The sequence below is a fragment of the Rhineura floridana genome, chromosome 3, assembly GCF_030035675.1.
Source record: "Rhineura floridana isolate rRhiFlo1 chromosome 3, rRhiFlo1.hap2, whole genome shotgun sequence".
NCBI lineage: Eukaryota > Metazoa > Chordata > Lepidosauria > Squamata > Rhineuridae > Rhineura > Rhineura floridana.
In genome coordinates, this window is record NC_084482.1 from 168,435,408 (window position 1) to 168,456,830 (window position 21,423).

Sequence of the window (21,423 nt, forward strand, 5' to 3'; positions counted from 1 at the left end):
CTCTGCTATCTTTTCGGCGCCTTTTGAAGACTTTCCTCTTTCAATAAGCCTTTTAAGTTGAGACCGATCCCAGTCTGTATCTGTGTCAGAATTGTTTAATATGTTTTTAATGTTTTAACCCTTTTTTAAAGTTGTTTTTAATGTTTTTAATGCTGTTTTGTTAATGTATTTTAAGATCTGTTTTTATGATGTTTTAAAGTGTTTTAGTGCTTTCTTTGCTGCTCTGGGCTTCTGCTGGGAGGAAGGGCGGGATGCAAATTAAATAAATAAATAAATAAATAATAAATAGAGGGCACTTCACAAACCTCCTCCTATTGTGGACTGGCTTGGGGATTTGTTTGGGTTGGTTCACTCAGAGCCTGATAAGTGCCGCCTGCTGAATTCTGGATAGTGGTGTGGCTGGCACATGCCAGGCAACATACCCATAGCTTCACTTTATGGCAATATGGCTATTTGCTTCCCATTATGCTAGACTGGGTGATGGAGTTTATCTAGGGTGGTTTGGCCCCTAGCTGCAGGCTAACTGCCTGCTTAGGTTTTACCTACTCACACATGTTTAAAATTGGTGCACGTTTTCCTTGTTTTATTTTAACAAATATAACTTTTCTACCAATACCTGTTGTTGATTCTTCATTCTGGATGTGGGACCTTCAATAGATATGCATCTTCAATGGATATGCCATACCACTGGGCCCTAAAATAATTCTATTAGGATGTTTGAAAAGTATAATTCTAGGAAGACCTAGAAGAAGTGTGGAGCACAATTATGTATTGCCAAAGGTTAGAAGAAATAGCTTACTTCATTTCAGACTGGTTTAAAAATATTTGTTGTTGTTGTTGTTATGTGCCTTCAAGTCAATTACGATTTATGGAGACCTTATGAATCCGAGACCTCCAATAGTATCTGTCATGGATCACCCTGTTCAGATCTTGTAAGTTCAGGTCTGTGGCTTCCTTTATGGAATCAATCCATCTCTTGTTTGGCCTTATATATTAAAAATATATGGATAGAATATAATAACCAAATTAATGTGTTATAAAAAAGCAAGCAGCAGCCAATCAAACACGATTTCTTAAAGTGATGGTCTCTATTTTACTCTGGAATAATAAATTCCAGGACAGTATTCACCCATAAAATCTTGTTGCTTTATTGTAACAAACAATAGTTTGTATCCAACTAAGTTCTACCCTGAGTATTTTTTATAGATCCTACTATGAATGTTATGTTAAGTTAGTGTTAGAGGAACACAAAGTTTTACTCAAAGAACTTCAATTAAAACAAGCCTGCAAAAAAAGAAATGATGTAGTGTGGAACGGTCCTCTTCAGGATTCCAGCCAGCCAATTAAGACATTGTCAAGGATACTCCATCCCATTCTCTCTCCCCCAGTTTTCCATTTACCCCCTTCCATAACACTCAACATTCTGTGAAAACTGAGCGTGTCAGTCCTCACTGGGCAGTTATACTCAATTCCTCATGCTGGTCATTGGTAAAAGGTAGAGGTGTCCCCGCACTTGTAGTGTGAGTCGTTTCTGACTCTTAGGGTGACGTCTTGCGATGTTTACTAGCCAGACCATATATATGGGGTGGGATTGCCAGTTCCATCCCCAGCCTTTCTTTACCCCCCAACATACGCCGGGTACTCATTTTACTGACCACGGATGGATGGAAGGCTGAGTGGACCTCGACCCTTTTTACTGGAGATTCGTCTTCCTCCTTTTGTTGGAATCGAACTCCAGCTGTGAGCAGAGCTTCGGCTGTGTTACCGCCGCTTACCACTCTGCACCACAGAGGAACTTTCGCTGGTCATTGACCGTAACAATAAAGATAAAGATATCCTCAATTCCTCTTAGGTTTTTTTCTCAAGGGTTTTTTGAATACTTCTCTAAACCTTGGAATCCCCCAACATTGTATATACATGTCCCCTGTTCATGGATAGGGAAGAGCCATTTTATAATGAGTTTTCTGTGTCAAAACTGAAAATAGAAATTAGGTCACATTCTATGTCATGTATTAGGGTCTACTTACCTTCCTTAGGCCAATTTTTCTTTTTATGATGCTCAGTCCTTGATCTACTGTACCAAGTATCTACTGAAATCAAGTGGCCAGACTTAACATCTTATCCTGCTAGGGGGTGATAACACCACTGCGGGGGAGTTAATCTGAGTCAATCAAATTTGCCATTTCTGGATTTATATGCAGTGTAGCTATCAATCAGATTACACACTTTTCCTGTGAGGTTTCAGTTAAAAAGTATGTACCAAAATTCTTATTTGGGGGGGAGTGATTACACAAAAATGCATGATTGAGGAAGAGTGCATTGAAAACGCTGGAGAAATGTGATGTTTGTGTTTAAAGAAATGTTAAATGACTTCTGTGACTGCCATGAGGCATTGTTTTGGAACGCTGTTGCAAGATTGCTTGGCAGTGGTTGCTTAGTGACAGGTTCTGAGAGATGAGAGAAAAGATCACTTTAAGATTCCAGTAGATGGGGACCTGATCAGGTAAATTCTTTCTGATTGGCTGGAGCTTCCAGGCAGTAGGGAGTTAACTGTCAGTCAGGGTGAACATCTTAGAAAGGGCAATTGGTGTGATAGTGAAGAGTTGATTGGTGAGAACAGCTGAGGGAAGAATTAAGGCCTATATACCAGGTAGGGTTGCCAGGTCATAAGCATTCAAAACCCTGAGATTTCAGGGGCAGGCCCTAGTGATGTCATAGATGTAATGTGTTGAAATGAACTCCAAACACTGTTTAGAAGAAACAAACTTTACTGAACGGTCTGTTGCAGCATAACCAAAAGATCTACTTTCATTTTCCTACTGGTTCCACCCCCAACTGATTCCCCCATACAATTACTTCTAATTCACTTGAGTTCCTACTCACATTACAATAGAGGTGGGACCTAGTAATGTCACTGGGGCAGGCCCTAGTGATATCATTAAGCATGATACATTAAGCATCAACCACAGTTGCTTGGAGCATGCCACTCAAACAAAAAAAACCCAGCTCTGATTGGAAATTAAGATAGAAATCTAAATGAGGGTGCTACCAGATCCCGCTGAAGTGATGGGATCATTCCTTCTCACCTGCTTAGAGAGCCTGGGTAAGGAACATTAATCTAGCCTGCTTGCTTCTGGCAAAAAGGGTTTAAGTGCCTTCAGGCCAGGTCAGTCACCAGAAGACCTGTGTAGGAAGAAAGGAGCCTAGTGTTGTGGAAATGTTAGAAGGGGGCACTCGGGGTAAAGTTGGATGCACATGAAGACTGCAATTCTAAACATGCTTACTAATTGGCTAAGCCCCATAGAACACAACAGGATTTACTTCTGAGTAGATATTGTTGGGATTGTGCTGTTGGTAAAGCTTGACTAGGGATCCTCTGCAATTATATCCATATCAAAGCAGGGTTGGCAAACCCCTCCCTGGAATGCTCTGCCTACCTTATAAAATGGCTGCTCTAAATGTCTTTACAGACTTGACCTTTCATTGCAGAGAGAGGTTTGAGAAATGAGTAAGAGTTAAGAAAAGTCTCTACTATTTCCTGCCTATTCTGTGGGCTGCTATAAACTCACTTTGACAGCTAACCCAATTCCAGTGAGTAATAATTGACAGAGGGAAAACACACATGGTTTTGTCTACCTTCACAGCAATTCAGAACAGCAATTGAAGCCACACTTCCCAATATGCATATTCTCTTTTACCTCTATTGGGCAAGAAACAAACCATCATGCAAATAACAAGGTGCATCATCAGTGGGTTTAAGGGGGTTGAGCTGACCACATGGAACCACTGTTATTTCTACTAAGGATGTAAGGGAGTAAGGTCAGAGGTAAATGAAATGCAAATAGAAAAAGAAAGACAGTAGTGATTTCCTAAATACCATACCATACCAACCACAACAAATTTCCTATGAGTAAGACAGAAAACTCAGCATCCCACAACCACTTGGGGTTCCTAACCAAAACTAAAAAAAAATCCTGGCAGCTAGTCAGCCAAGGTCACAGAAATCCCCATGCAGCACAACCTGACCCAGGGGCTGCAGTTAGTGCAGAATGCTGTGGCATGATTGCTGACATGTGAGACCCTATCAGCACATAATACCTCTGCTCTGAAATCTGCACTGGTTGCTGATTTGCTACCAGGTCAAGTTCAAGGTGCTTTCCATGTTATGGGTTCCACATAGTACTTGTTCTGCTCTTATAAAAAATCAATCCTTTAGTGTGGCAGAACCTATGTTTTTGAACTCCCTGCCTATTTACATTAGGCAGGCGCCTTCATTGTACTCATTTTGGCACCTGCTAACAACATTTTTGTTTAGGCAAGCCTACCCAGACTTGTAGAACCTAGTATTTTTTTAATCTGTTTTTAACTCGTTGGTTTTATTATTTTGAATGTTTTTAAATACCTGTCTTTACCAGGTTTTGCCAATAATTTTATTATTTTAATTTCTTCTGAAAACTGCTTTGAGGTTTTTTTACAATAAAGCAGTATATAAATGTTGTAAATAAAATACATAAATAAATTTTGGAGTCACTGTAGCCCTTGGGTCTCTTTCCTCTTTTCCTAGTCAGGCCATTTGGTACCATCTAGCTCAATACTGTTGACATGCATCATTGGCTCTCCAGGATTCCAGACAATAGTCTCTTCCAGAGATTGCATTTTCGACCTTTGCATGCAAAGCATGTGCCCTACCACTGAACTACAGCCCTGTTTAAAAAGGTATTTTTTAAAATTGTTCTTTCAATTAACTAATGAATGCACAGCATACTAGTGCAGATCCACACCATGCATTTAAAACACATTCAACATACATTTGAAGCACATGAATGCCACCACAGAGTCCTGGGAACTGTAGTTTGCTACACCTACAAGGTGCTGGCCTTGGCAGCTGCACATCTAAGTAGCCTAAAACAACATTAAAAATCAACATACACATACAGAGGTAGTAGAATAATTCTTTTTATCCATAAGATAGCAACGGTGGTCTCTTTGCTGGTAAGGGAGGTGGGGAGGGAGGGAGAGGCCACTACTCAGATCTTTGCACATCAAACCAAATGCAACCACCCCTGAGCCAGCAAGCATAATCTCTCTCACTTAACCACCTCCCAGACCACAACAAATTAAAGACCTGCCACCAATTAAAGAACATTCACCCAAGCAAACATTTCCCCCTGAGATGCAAACAAGTTAAAATACTGTGAATGCAGCACAGTAGCCAGAGAGGGTGATGGAGGCCAGTTTATGTGCCAAGTGCTAACACAGTATTCACACACACACACACACACACACACACACACACACACACCAATGTTGTCATCTTTCACCAACACAGTTCTTTATCTCCATTCTGCTGCTGCCTCCTCCTCCTCCTTTATCCCTGTTCTTGACCTCCGGATCCTTTTTCCCTCCACTCCATTCTTCACCACCACTATCTGTTTTTTAAAACAATTGTTTTCTCCACTCCACCCCATCTCACTCTTCACCTCCCCCCTTGTTGCCTCCTACCCACCCACAGAGCATGAGGGAAGAGCGACGCTGCACAGAAGCCCAGTTTGAGGCACATGGTTTTCATTATTTTTTTTTATTTATTTTGTTCAATTTTTATACCGCCCAAAGCCCGAAGGCTCTCTGGGCGGTGCACAGCATAAAGTTATTACAACTATAAAGTACAGTAAAATCACAATAAAAACATCAAAACATACATTTCAAACATACATTCAACATCCTAAAACATTATTAGCTACAAGTGAAATATGTTAAAATAAGTTCAAGTATTAAAAATATTAATAATAATATAATAATAAAAATAAAATTTTATTTAGCAGACGCCCATCTGTCCGACTGAACGGACACTCTGGGCGACTTACAATATAAAATACAATATAAAATACAGTCTACTCATATACATAATCATCACATTATTAATATCATAACATCTCATCTGAAGACCATCTTACATTAATACAGTGTAAAACCTAACCCACCCCAGAGATCCCATAGGCCTGCCTGAAGAGCCAGGTCTTCAAGGCTCGGCGAAAAGTCAGCAGGGAGGGGGCATGCCGAAGGTCAAAGGGAAGTAAGTTCCAGAGGGTGGGGGCCACGATCGAAAAGGCCCTCTCCCTGGTCCGCACCAACCTAGCTGTCTTAGTCGGTGGGACCGAGAGAAGGTCCTGTGAGGCTGATCTTGTTTGGCGGCATATTTGGTGATACTGGAGGCGCTCCTTCAGATAAACTGGGCCGGAACCGTATAGAGTTTTAAAGGTTAAAACCAACACCTTGAATTGGGCCTGGTATACAACTGGTAACCAGTGTAATTCAATCAACACTGGGGTGATATGATCGCGGTGCCGGGTCTGCTTTATTAAGCGTGCCGCCGCGTTTTGTACCAGCTGGAGTTTCCGGATCGTCTTCAAGGGTAACCCCACGTAGAGTGCATTACAGTAGTCTAATCGAGAGGAGATCAGGCCATGTATCACTCGTGGGAGCAGATGTATGGGAAGATAGGGTCGCAGCCTATTTAATATTTAATTAAGAATATTAAAATGCCTGGGAGAATAAAAAAGTTTTGACCTGGCGCCGGAAAGATAAAAGAGTGGGCGCCAGGTGCACCTCGTCGGAAAGACTGTTCCATAATTCGGGGGCCACCACTGAAAAGGCCCTAGATCTCGTTGCAACCCTCCCAGCCTCTCTGTGAGTTGGAACTCAGAGGAGGGCCTTTGATGTTGAATGTAGTGAGTGGGTAGGTTCATATTGGGAGAGGCGTTCCGCCAGGTACTGCGGTCCCGCATCGTGTAAGGCTTTATAAGTCAAAACTAGCACTTTGAATCTAGCCCGGAAACAAATAGGCAGCCAGTGCAAACATGCCAGAATAGGTGTAATATGCGCGGACCGCCTGGTCTTCGTCAGCAGTCTGGCTGCAGCGTTTTGCACTAGCTGAAGTTTCTGGACTGTCTTCAAAGGCAGCCCCACATAGAGCGCATTGCAGTAGTCCAGTCTAGAGGTTACCAGAGCGTGCACAACTGGGGCGAGGTCGTTGCCGTCCAGGTATGGGCGTAGCTGGGCTACCAACCGAAGATGGTAGAACGCATTCCGTGCCACCGAAGCTACCTGAGCCTCAAGAGACAGGAACGGATCGAAAAGAACCCCGAAGCTACGGACCTGTTCCTTCAGGGGGAGTGTAACCCCATCCAGAACAGGCTGAACATCCATCATCTGGGCCGAGAAGGTACTCACCAACAGCGTCTCAGTCTTGTCAGGATTGAGCCTCAGTTTGTTAGCTCTCATCCAGTCCATTATCGCGGCCAGGCAACGGTTCAGCACATCAACAGCCTCACCTGAAGAAGATGAAAAGGAGAAATAGAGTTGCGTGTCATCAGCGTACTGGTGACAACGCACTCCAAAACTCCTGATGACCGCGCCCAGCAGCTTCATGTAGATGTTAAAAAGCATGGGGGACAAAACCGATCCCTGTGGGACTCCACAATGGAGAGTCCAGGGTATCGAGTAATGCTCCCCAAGGCCTACCTTCTGGAGACGACCCGCCAAGTAGGAGCGGAGCCACTGCCAAGCAGTACCTCCAACTCCCAACTCCGCGAGTCTTCCCAGAAGGATACCATGGTCAATGGTATCAAAAGCAGCTGAGAGATCAAGGAGAATCAACAGAGTTACACTCCCCCTGTCCCTCTCCCGACATAGGTCATCATACAGGGCGACAAAGGTTGTTTCGGTGCCGAAACCGGGCCTGAAACCGGATTGAAACGGATCAAGATAATCGGGATCTAGTGCAGAAGTGGTTGCGCGCACTAGTCCAAGTACCTTGTCAACGTCCTTAAGCTGTACCAACTGAAATTCATCCAATAAATGAGGACAAGACTGTGCTCCGGATACCTCATTAGGTTCAACTGCCATAACATTGGAGTCTAAGTCCCGGCGGATGCATAAAATTGTCTCTTGGAAGTGCCCAGCGAACTCATTACAGTGGGTTACCGATGAATCTTTAATATCCTGAGGGCTAGAATGAAGAAGCCCTCGGACAATTTTAAAGAGCTCCGCTGGACGGTTAAGAGATGATCTAATAGTGGCAGTGAAATAACGTTTTTTCGCTGCCCTCACCGCTTCTGTATACAATTTAGTAGAGGCACTTACCAAGGCATAGTTGCATCCGTCAGGAGTACGCCTCCATCTGCACTCAAGCCTCCTCCTCTCTTGCTTCATCGTTCTCAACTCTGGGGTATACCACGGAGCTCCATGAGCTCTGCATAGGAGAAGGCATGCAGGAGCGATCGTGTCTACAGCCCGGGTCATTTCCGTGTTCCACAGTTCAACCAAGGCTTCGACAGGAGTGCCAGTCTTATCAGCGGGAAAATCCCCCAGAGCCCTTTGAAAACCTTGCGGATCCATTAGTCTCCGAGGTCGGACCAACTTAATAGGTCCCCCACCCTTGCGGAGGGAAAGGGTCACTGTTAGCCTAAACTTCAACAAGCGGTGATCTGTCCATGACAATGGAGTCGATGAAAAACTCCCCACCTCCAGATCACCATCTCCATGTCCGGTGGCGAAGATCAAATCAAGAGTATGCCCCAACACATGCGTCGGGCCAATGGCAAATTGAGACAGCCTCATGGTTGCCATGGAGGCCATGAAGTCCTGAGCCTCCCCAGATAAGGCAGCCTCAGCATGGATGTTAAAGTCTCCTAGTACCAATAGTCTGGGGGACTTCAACAGTACCTCCGAGACTACCTCTGTCAGCTCAGTTAGGGAAGCTGTTGGGCAGCAGGGTGGGCGGTACACCAACAAGATTCCCAGTCTGTCTCCTTGACCCAACACAAGGTGGAGGCACTCCAAACCAGTCGTCACCAGGACAGGGTGCTTGATGAGCGAGAGAGAGCTCCTATAGACCACAGCTACCCCACCTCCCCGACTCTCGGATCTACCACAGTGTTGAACCATATACCCAGGTGGGCAGAGCTGGGAAAGAGCAACTCCTCCCTGATCACCCACCCAGGTCTCGGTTACACATGCCAGGTCGGCGCCCTCATCCACAATTAAATCGTGGACGAGGGAGATTTTATTGTATACCGACCTGGCATTTAAAAGCAACACTTGGAGATCCAAGAGCTGGCTGATAGGACAACCAACAGTCCTGCGGTTGTGAGGAAAACCGGAACAAGGCACAGGCACAACTTGTCTGGGACGAGTTCCCCTTATCTGGCATGTTCTCCTCACAACGCCATACCTCCCATTACCCGTCACTACATTAATTGGGGCCCCTGAAAGTCCCCCCGCTCAGGACACTGTCCTCTCTCCCAGGCACATAATAAAATACACGTGAATACACTCACGCACTCAAATACACATTCAAGTCATTCACACACACATAGTCCACAGGTTCATTACACATAAAACCAAACTTACATATTCATATACCCATTCAAACTCATTCACGCTAATCACAGTCCACAATTAAAACAATAGCAACAGGTATTCGAGCACTCAGCACTCGCACGAGCGGGAACAGCAGCGGTCTGGTTTGGCCTGAATGGTAATATGGCCAAAATGATGGCAAACAACCGGAAGCTGCAGCACTAATAGCAGCAACGTCCGTAATCAGGCCGCCTATCCCACATAGGATAATAATAATAGCCCAAGTCACAACAACAATGGTGATGGCACACACCCCAAAAAGGAGCCACTGCCACAGCCGGACCTTGTCAGTCCACAACCAAGCAGCACAGCAGCAGCAATTTCAAATAGCAGCCGTGACGGCGAGGCACACTCCGCTCCCACCAAGTCTCGTCGCCGCCACAATTTTTGTTCTTAATTTCTTTCCTTTTCTTCTTCTCTTCCTTGGTTCCATTTCCAAGCCTGCAGAAAGCGCCGCCGCCAGCACAAACGCCAACGATGAAACAGGCACAACGATCCTCAGCTCAGGCCCACCGCGCCCCGTCTGACGCCAGCCACCTCGTCACATGAAAAGCGCCAAGGAGTAATCTGACACCGACAGGCCACAGCGGGCCAACAGAAGCAGACCAACCCCAGTGGGAGGCCCAAGCCGCGGCAAAAGACACAAAGCCAAGCACACTCGCCGCCGCAGCAACGACAGCCGGCAAGCGCAAAGCAGCAGGCACGGCAGCCGCCGAGAAGCACAGGCCACAGCCGAACAACACACAACGCACAATCCACAAGTCATAGGAGCAGAAGACTTCTCCTGCTTCCCCCCACAAGTAATGCCCAAAAGTAATGCTGGAAACATTACAATTACTCCACAAAAGTAATAAAATTATGCCTAGTTCTATTACAATCAAAATGTAAAGGAAGTACCCACTTGTTCCTCAGAAAAGTAGCAAATTACAAGTAATTTGTTACTTTTAATGAATTACTTCCAAGCTCTGAGATATCTATAGTGCAATCCTATGCATATTGACTCAGAAGCAAGTCCCAATGTATTTAATGGGGCTTACTCAGACAGGGAAGCATGCAAAGGACTGCAATTCAGTGATAAGGAATTTTACGCACCCAATCCAATTGTTTTATACTTTTTATGGTTATTGGATTTTAAATGGCTTTATTTCTTGTGAGGTGCCTTGGTTTCCAACCCTACCTCACAGGGTTGTTGGAAATATTCAGTATGCACACACACTGGAGATATAAAATACATACACCCCGTATAGTAGTTTATTGTTAAAACCAGTTGGCCATTGCAGAACTTTTTTTAAAGTGTTAGTTTCCTGCCAAATAAAAGCAGTGGCACATAAGTAAGCCCTGACTAAGTGCTTTTAAAAAAGGATTGGAGGGGGAGAGAAAGATTTACAATACAATCCTTTTTTCTGTTCACTCAAAAGTCCCATTTTCAGCACAATCCTAACCATGTATACTCAAACGTAAGTCCTACTGAATTCAGTGAGGTTATCTCACAGGTATGTGGGAACAGCATTGCAGCTTTACTCCTGGAAAAGCTTCATATTGGGAAGTTTTCAAAACAGGCTATGAATAAACTCTGGAGCAGATTATAAAGCAGTCAATCTGTAAGCACCTTGAAAGCAATGCAGTGATTACTAGGAGCCAACATGGATTTATGAAGAACAAATCCTGCCAAACTAATCTAATCTTGTTTTTTGATCGGGTAACCTCCCTTGTAGACTGTGGGAATGCTGTGGACATAATGTATCTCGACTTCAGCAAAGGTTTTGACAAAGTGCCCCATGATATTCTGAATAGGAAGCTAGCTAAATGTGGGCTGGATGGAACAACTATCAGATGGATCCACAGTTGGCTTGAGCATCGTACTCAAAGAGTGCTTATCAATGGTCCCTTCTCAAACTGAGTGGAAGTAATGAGTGGGGTACCACAGGGCTCGGTCCTGGGCCCAGTGCTCTTTAACATTTTTATTAACGACTTGGATGAGGAGGTACACAGCATGCTTATCAAATTTGCAGATGATACAAAGTTTGGGGGCATAGTTAATACCATAGAAGACAAACAAAATTCAGAGGGACCTTGATAGGCTGGAGCATTGGGCTGAAAACAACAGAATGAAATTCAACAGGGATAAATGCAAAGTTCTACACTTAGTTGTATGACACATACAATAGGAACATGGAATGTGAGAAGCATGAACCAGGGAAAGTTAGAAATTGCCAAACAAGAAATGGAACGCATCAACATTACAATACTTGGTGTGAGCAAACTAAAATGGACAGGAATGGGACATTTTCAATCAGGCAACTACAAAATATTTTATGCAGAAAATGAGAAATTAAGAAGAAATGGGGTTGATTTAATAGTGAGAAGTGATGTAGCAAGAGCAATTAGGAGCTACAACACAAGGTCTGAGCAAGTGATATCAATGAGATTAAACGGGAAACCTATCAACATAACCATCATCCAAGTCTATGCTCCAACGGCAAATGCAGAAGAAGAAGAATTGGAGAGATTTTACACAGAAGTACAGGAGGAAATTGATCACACACCAAAACAAGATGTGCTGATAATCATGGGGGACAGCAATGCAAAAGCAGGAAACAGAGAAGAATTAGGAATTGTGGGGAAATGGGGCCTAGGAGACAGAAATGAAGCAGGAGAAAGACTTATTGAATTCTGTGAAGCCAATAATTTGTTTCTTGTGAACACATTTTTTGAGCAACTGAAAAGACGACTGTACACATGGACATTACCAAATGGTCAAAATAGGAATCAAATTGATTATATAATTGGCAACAGAAGATGGAGAAGTTCCATACTTTCTGCAAAAACAAGACCAGGAGCAGACTGCTATACAGATCATGAACTGATCGTATCAAAAATCAGAGTAAAGCTAAAGAAGAACAACAAAGCAATCATAAAGCCAAAATACAATTTAAATAACATCCCAGAAGAATATAAAGATCAAATGAGGAACAGGTTTGAGGCTTTAAACTTGGTTGACAGAGAACCAGAAGAACTATGGAATGAAGTCAGAGACATAGAATGCAAAAAGACAATACCTCTAGGTAAAAAGAGAGAAAGACCTCAATGGATGACTGAAGAAACTCTCCAAATGGTTAAAGACAGAAGGAAAGCAAAAGCAAAAGGAGATAGAAACACAGTCAGAACCCTAAATGCAACAATACAGTGATTAGTACGTAGGGACAAAGAGAACTATTACAATAGTTACTGTATAGAAACAGAAGAGGACAACAAAAAGGGCAGAACAAGAGCCATGTTCCGAAAGATGAGAGAAATGAAAGGAAAATTTAAACCAAGAGTAGGGATGTTGAATAATCAATAAGGGAACACACTGACTGACCGAGATGAAATAAAAGGAAGATGGAAGCAATACACTGAAGAATTCTATAAAAGAGATGCCAGGATGACAGATTCATTCACAGAGGAACCGTATGATGAAGAAGCAGAAATTTTAGAATGTGAGGTGAAAGCTGCTCTTAACCTACTTGGAAGAAACAAATCACCAGGAACAGATGGCATACCAATAGAGTTGCTACAAGCTACTGAGACTGAATCTGTCCAAATTTTGACAAAAATCTGTCAAGAAATATGGAAAACTCAACAATGGCCCACAGACTGGAAGCATTCCATATACACCCCAATTCCAAAGAAAGGGGATCCCAGGGAATGCAGTAATTATCGAGCTATTGCCTTAATATCCCATGCAAGTAAAGTAATGCTCAAGATTCTACAACAAAGGCTCTTACCAAGCTGGATTTAGAAAGGGAAGAGACACCAGAGATCATATCGTAAGCATACGTTGGATAATGGAACGGACCAAGGAATTTCAGAAGAAAATCACCCTGTGCTTTATAGATTACAGCAAAGCCTTTGACTGGTTCCCAGTTGGAAAGAGTGTGAGACAGGGGTGTATTTTATCACCCTATTTATTTAATCTATACGCAGAACATATCATACAGAAAGTGGGATTGGACCAAGGTGAAGGAGATGTGAAAATTGGAGGGAAAAATATCAATAATTTAAGATATGCAGACGATACCATACTACTAGCAGAAACCAGTAATGATTTGAAACGAATGCTGAGGAAAGTTCAAGAGGAAGCACAAAAGCAGGACTACAGCTGAACGTCAAAAAGACTAAAGTAATGACAACAGAAGATTTATGTAACTTTAAAGTTGACAAAGAGGACACTGAACTTGTCAAGGATTATCAATACCTCGGCACAGTCATTAACCAAAATGGAGAAAATAGTCAAGAAATCAGAAGAAGGCTAGGACTGGGGAGGGCAGCTATGAGAGAACTAGAAAAGGTAATCAAATGCAAAGATGTATCACTGAACACCAAAGCCAGGATCATTCAGACCATGGTATTACTGATCTCTATGTATGGATGTGATAGTTGAACAGTTGAAAAAGCAGATAAGAGAAACGTCAATTGATTGGAAATGTGGCGGAGGAGAGATTTGAGCATACCATGGACTGAGAAAAAGGCAAATAATTGGGTGTTAGAACAAATTAAATCAGAACGGTCACTAGAAGCTAAAATGATGAAACTAAGGTTATCATACTTTGGACACATAATGAGAAGACATCATTCATTACAAAAGATAATAATGCTTGGAAAAACAGCAGAGAGTAGAAAAAGAGGAAGGCCAAACAAAAGATGGATTGATTCCATAAAGGAAGCCACAGACCTGAACTTACAAGATCTGAACAGGGTGGTTCATGACAGATGCTCTTGGAGGTCACTGATTCATAGGGTCGCTATAAGTCGTGGTCGACTTGGAGGCACATAACAACAACACATTTAGGAAAAAGAAACCAAATGCACAGTTATAAGATGGGGGATACTTGGCTCAGCAATATGACATGTGAGAAGGATCCTGGAATTTTTGTTGATCACAAACAGAATATGAGCCAACAGTGTGATGTGGCTGCAAAAATGGCAAATGCTATATTAGGCTGCATTAACAGAAATATAGTTTCCAAATCCTGTGAAGTACTAGTTCCCCTCTATTCAGCACTGGTTAGGCCTCATCTTGAATACTGCATCCAGTTCTGGTCTCCGCACTTCAAGAAGGATGCAGACAAACTGGAACAGGTTCAGAGGAGGGCAACAAGGATGATCAGGGGACTGGGAACAAAGCCCTATGAGGAGAGACTGAAAGAACTGGGCATGTTTAGCCTGGAGAAGAGAAGACTGAGGGTAGATATGATAGCACTCTTCAACTACATGAAAGGTTGTCACACAGGGGAGGGCCAGGATCTCTTCTTGATCGTCCCAGAGTGCAGGACATGGAATAATGGGCTCAAGTTGCAGGAAGCCAGATTTCGACTGGACATCAGGAAAAACTTCCTAATTGTTAGAGCCATATGACAATGGAACCAATTACCTAGAGAGGTAGTGGGCTCTCCGACGCTAGAGGCATTCAAGGGGCAGCTGGACAGCCATCTGTTGGGAATGCTTTGATTTGGATTCCTGCATTGAGCAGGGGGTTGGACTCGATGGCCTTATAGGCCCCTTTCAACTCTCGTATTCTATGATTCTATGAGTAAGACAAATAAAGTGCCCTCTTTAACAATCCAGCAAAATTTAAACTTGTTTTACTCCTTAATTAGAAAAGTAAAACACTGCAGCATGTATACTTTTTAAAACTTCTGTTCAAAAAGTATTTGAAAAATAAAATGTATAATATGCCACTTTTGCAAGTAATTTAAAAAATCCTGCATGTACACTTTTATGCCTACCCAGATCCTGCTGTGATCTTCTGTTGTAGTGCCATCCTATGCATGTTTAGTCAGAAGCAAGTCCCAAACCTGTACAGAGAACATACTCTTTATGACGCTGAAAGCTATATATTTACTGAATTCCTGATGTGAGGCAAGCAGGAAAGGTAACTGTGAGTTTAGGTATTGTTGGGGGGTCAACAAATCTCATCAATCAGAACCCTGACTTCATTTATTGGCTAAAAAACGGAAGAGCAAGGATTAGAGCAGCATGTACTAATAGATGTTGCAGGGGGGTGGCTGAAATTTTGGTTTTTTTCAATTGAACCAGACCACCTAGAAACTTAATTTTTGTAAATGAAAGGTAAGCACCCAGAGATTAAGGTGATCCACCTGGAGAGGACCCAAAAAAACTGGAGTTTCTGGTTGAAAACTGGACACCTGGCAGCCCTAATACCAAGGTGTCATTAATTGTGTTCTGGTGAAAATCAGTAGCAAGCCGTTGACTGAAGCGGCCTGAGAGGGTGTTCTGAAAAACGGTCTTGCCAGAGGGAAGTGACATAGTGGGGAAGGTCACGCAGAGCTTGGAAAAGTTACTTTTTTGAACTACAGCTCCCATCAGCCCAATCCAGTGACCATGCTGGCTGGGGCTGATGGGAGTTGTAGTTCAAAAAAGTAACTTTTCCAAGCCAATGCCAGCTAAACTGTCTAAGGAGCTGGGAGCACAACCTGAGGAGTTTTAGGGTAAACAGGCAGATTGGCCCCAGTAGCTGGACTGGGTTTGGGAGTATTTGGCTGGGATGAAGGTTTAGGGAAACTGGCCTGAAGAGAGAGCCACTTAGAGGCTGGTGACAGCAATGGTGTCTGTAGTCTTTAAAATCTGTCAGCAAGCACCTTTAAAGATCCAAAAATTATTTTGTAAATAATATCCCTTTAATAAACCTGCAAACATAGGCTGTGAACATACTAGTCACTTACGGTAAACCATTTCCATTGCCCACACGTGGAGGGGGATTGGGTTGATCTACCAATCAGTTGTGAAATTTAAATTGTTAAATATGCTAAATTGTTAATATGAATAAGGTGTTTTTTACAGAATAATAAATAATTTAGATAACAGATAATAGCCAATTTCTCTGCTGGGAAATCAATTGTACACAAACAGTGTAACCTTTTTTTTTAGTAATAAATCTTAATGAATATAGCAATCGTATGCACCCGCACAAAAAAGCACATATCCTCTGGGCGTAAGTAATTCCTAGAAAACTATAAAAGTAGAGTTCTTTCCTAACATTCAAGTTCTCTGGAGCTGATGTATGCTTGGCACTGCCACTTTTTTTCTCTTTCCCTCTCTATTTCTCACAGCTTATACACAATATGCATGATCGAAATCATTCTGAACATGACGTCTCTTGGGAACAATAACAATTTGCTTCATGTACTTGGAATTCATTGTTATAACCAGTGTTATATTGTCTCTCCACCCTTGCTTTTTAGGCAATGGGCACAATTATTGCCAGCATGTACGTTTTCACATTGCTTTCTTTTTTATGGTGTAAGCTAATCAGGAGAACTTGAAGCACGTATCAGCACTGGCATGTGAAAGAAATACTTTTTTAAAAAGCTGAACAATGCCTGAGATGTCTAGAGCAGAATAAGTTAGCTAATTAGTCGAGACTGCATACCTAATTTTCCCAGTTGATCCAGGCTTCAAAACATGGCATTTTAACATAGATTGACGTAATTTAGAGAAAATATAAGCAGCACATGGGGAGCAATAGCACATGTGACTCCTGGAGAAGCTAGACCTTGGAGGAAAGGAGGTGGGGATGTTTATTGGTACACACACACACCAAGAAACCAGATATAAATCTATTAACTCTGCTTTTAAAAAAACTACTATCTATACATGTATTTCGCTATACTATGTATGTGCATAGGAAGCTGATTTATACTAATTCAGATCTTTGGTCCCTCTAGCTCATTATTGTCTACCGACTGGCAGAGATTCTCCAGAGTTTCAGACAGGGATCTCTCCCGGCCATACCTGGAGATGCCAGGGACTGGACCTGGTACTTTCTATGTGCAAGGCAGATGCTCTACCACTGAGCTACAGAGAGTGTTTTAATTTTTTATACCCTCTCTTATATCGCTTTTCAGTGAAGGGCAGGTAACAAATATTTTAAAATAAATAAATATGCACTTACATTCTGTCCTAATTTTAAATTACTGTCCTAATTTTCTATACTTTTGCATGAACACCAAGAATTCTTTTTATTCTTACACTATCCATAAGAATGAATACAGCAAAATCCTATTCTTTTCACTGCAACTTGGACTCTTCTCTTTGTCTGAGCAGCAAATGTATTTGAGCACACGGACACCAGTTGCTTAAACAACCCTTAACTGTTGCTTGTGACATCATCAATGGCGTTTATTTTCCTCTTTCTTTTGTGGCTCAATTAAATACAAAGCAGGATTAAGTGTGATTGGGCTAGACAATAGGTCTAGGGGTTGCAACTCTCTTACAGAAGTCAAATGAGACTGAAGTGAAGCAAAACGCAGTAATTATATACCTGAGTTTGCTTGTTACAAAGAAAAAGAATAGGCACATAGTGTCACACAAAAGCTTCCCCGGGGGTAATGTGAATACCCTTAATGACCATTTCACAGTGGTGATAGCAGGTTTTTAGCCATGTCAGTAGTACTTTTCACAACTGAAGGAAGACAAAATTAATTCAGGCCCATGATGGTAGTACTGCAGTGGTTTAAGCTTCTCTGTGAACTCTTGTTAGCCTCAGGCACTCTGAGAATGATGTAAATCTTAAATCATCAATATGGCCAAACCTTGAGAAGTACAGTAACTGAAAAACACAGTTCTATAAAAAGAACCATGGAGAATAACATCCAGCGGCAAGAGTTCAGGAAGTGGAGAGAGCTTTGTTTTTGCTCATCCTCATGGTTGCTCAGGTATAAGAAGGAAAGGTTCACAGGCTTTGGCCCCAACTGTACTGTACATTTAATGCAGTATCATTATACAGACATAAGAGTGGCTGTATACTATAGTCAGCATGGATGTTTCATATTCCGCAATGCTAAATTGAAAATACCCCCCTTCCCATAAGCTCATTTCAAAACAAAACCTTACAAAACTTATAGTCTTGAACTCAGAAACGCTTGCTTAACAAACCTCTAAATTTTTATGGTGATACACAAAACAGATAGAATTGAGAATTCGAAGTGTAAAAAGGGAAAGAAAAAAACCAGACCCCTTTTGGACTTTTTTCTGAAAGTTCTCATAATCTGTTGAAATTCATTAAAAATCAGCCATGTTTTCACAGAGTACCTGTAATCCTATTACTGACCTTGCCCCATACTCTGATCTTCATCTTCTGCAGTTTAAAAGTTAAAAAAAAAATACCTGGCTGATATTTAATTAATTTTAAGAAATTTTGGCTTGAACTGAATGATAGTGTTGGGCATGCTCAGTAAGAACCAATTGTCAGTGTTCGAAAAGCCAGCCTCACAGCTGCTGGGTTTGCCTAATCAGGGGGCCACACCCACAGCAGACTTTGATTTCACTTGAGACAGTCATGGCTTCCCCTAAAGAATCCTGGGAAGTGTAGTTTGTGAAGGGTGCTGAGAGGAGACTCCTATTCCACTGAAAGAGCTCCAGAGACCAGGCTGGTTTAACAGTCAGCCACTCTGATTGAAGGTATGTGAGGGGAACAGGGCATCTCCTAGCAACTCTCAGCACCCTTCACTAACTACACTTCACTAACTGACTAAAGTGAAATAACAGTCTGGTGTGGATGTGGCCAGGAACAGCTTTGGTTTAAGTTTGGATGGGACGCTACAAGTGCCTGCTGTAGAATAAAAAGGTGGGGGAAACGCTGAAAAAAAATGATACTGTTCACAATGTTTTCTTTTTGGAAAGCAAAGGGGCTTGCCCACTGCCCACCCACCCAATCTCCTCCCCTCCCCCTTCCTCCCCCTCCCCTTCCTGCCCTCCTCCTCCCCCGCCCCATCTCCAGGTCAGTTTCACCTATCCTAAGCATTATTTCACAGGAGTAAATTCCACTGAACTCAAAAAGCATGAAAATGATCAAACCTGCCCTCTACTCCTCCTCCCTCCCCTTCCTCTTGCCCCTTCCCTATTCCTTCCTTCACCCCTACCTTCCCCTCCCCCATCCCCTTCCAAATCCCTCCTCCCCCTCCCCCTCCCCCATGGTCAGTTTTACCTAAGTGGGCCAGTCACTGCCACTCAGCCTCAGAGGAAGGCAATGGTAAACCACCTCTAAATACCGTTTACCATGAAAACCCTATTCATAAGGTCGCCATAAATCGGAATCAACTTGAAGGCAGTCCAATTCATTTTCAAGCATGGGAGTAAATCCCACTGAACTCAATAAGCATGCAAATGATCAAACCTACCCTACCCTCCTCCTCCCTCCTATCCCCTCCCCCTTGCCCCTTCCCTCTCCCTTCCTTCAACCCTCCCCTCCTCCTCCTCCTCCTCTTCCCCATGGTCAGTTTTACCTATACTAGGACTACAACCTGGGAGACCAGTGTTCAAATCCTCGCATAGCCATAAAGCTCACTGGGTGACTTTGGGCCAGTCATTGCCTCTCAGCCTCAGAGGAAGGCAATGGTAAACCACCTCTGAATACCGCTTACCATGAAAACTTGATTCATAGGGTCTCCATAAGTCGGAATTGACTTCAAGGCAGTCCATTTCATTTTCAAGCATGATTGCATGGGAGTAAATCCCACTGAACTCAATATTTATTTATTTATTTAAAATATTTCTATCCTGCCCTTCAACTCTGTAATAGGGCACTCAGGGCGGCTTACAAAAATAAAATCAAACTCGTACATAATAAAATTATAAACAATAAAATCACAAAACATTAAAATACATAAAATACAATTAAAATGCATACAATACCACACACACACACACACACACACACACACACACAGAGGGAGTGGTACTAAAGGAGACTACAAGGGTAAAATTTAACATAGAAGGCATACAATCAGTGTCAGGCTCTACCTTCAGTCCATCCCAAAGGCTCTCCAGAACAAGATCCTTTTCAGAAGTCTCTGGGAAACCATCAGGGAGGGAGCAGAGCAGACTTCTTGGGGTAGAGTGTTCCAAAGCTTGGGGGCCACAGCTGAAAAAGCTCTCTCCCGCATGCCTGTCAGTCTAACGTCTTTCACTCCAGGAACGCAGAGGAAACCAGACAGAGATGATCTTAAATCCCAGGCAGGTACATATGGGCGTAAGTGATCCCTCAGGTACATTGGTCCAAGGTCGTTTAGGGCTTTAAAGGTCAGAACCAGCACTTTGAACTGGGAAGCAAATTGGGAGCCAGTGGAGTCGATAAAGCACAGGGGTGATATGCTCCCTGCACCGTGCTCCAGTTAACATTCTGGCTGCTGCATTTTGAACCAACTGTAATTTCTGAACTGTTTTCAAAGGCAGACCACATAGAGTGTGTTACAGTAATCAAGCCTTGATGTCACCAATGCATGTGTCACTGTGGCCAAGTCAACTGCTTCCAGGAACGGACACAGCTGGAAGACCAGTTTGAGTTGGTCAAAAGCACTCCTGGCTACTGCAGCCACCTGCAGGGCAGGATCCAGGCAGACTCCCAAACTGCAGACCCGCTCCTTCAAGGAGAGTGCAACCCCATCTAGAACAGGTTGCAACTCCATCCCTGGTGCAGTTTTTCCCTTGACCAGCAGTACTTCCATCTTGTCTGGATTAAGTTTCAGTTTGTTAGCCCAAATCCAGCACTTCACAGCCTCCAGGCACCGGTTTAGGATGAGCACTCCCTCCCTGCAATAAGGTGGTAGGGAAAGATAGATATGCAATAGCTATGCAAACGATCAAACCTGCCCTCCCCTCCTCCTCCTCCCTCCCATCATCTCTTTTGCCCCTTCCCTACACCTTCCTTCACCCCGCCTCCACCCCTTCCAATCCCCTCCTTCCACTCCCCCTCCTTCTGCTCCCCTCTCCCCCTTCCTCCTTCCCTCTACTCTCCCCTCCCCCTCCTCCTCCTCCCCCATGGTCAGTTTTACCTATCCTAGCCATGATTGTATAGGAGTAAATCCCATTGGACTCAATAAGCATGCAAATGATCAGGCCTGCTTTTCCCCTCCTTCCCCTCTCCTCTCCCTTCCTCCTTCCTTCTTCCTCTCTCCCCCTCTTCCTTCCTCCTCCTTCCCTGCCCACTCCAGGCTTCCCTCC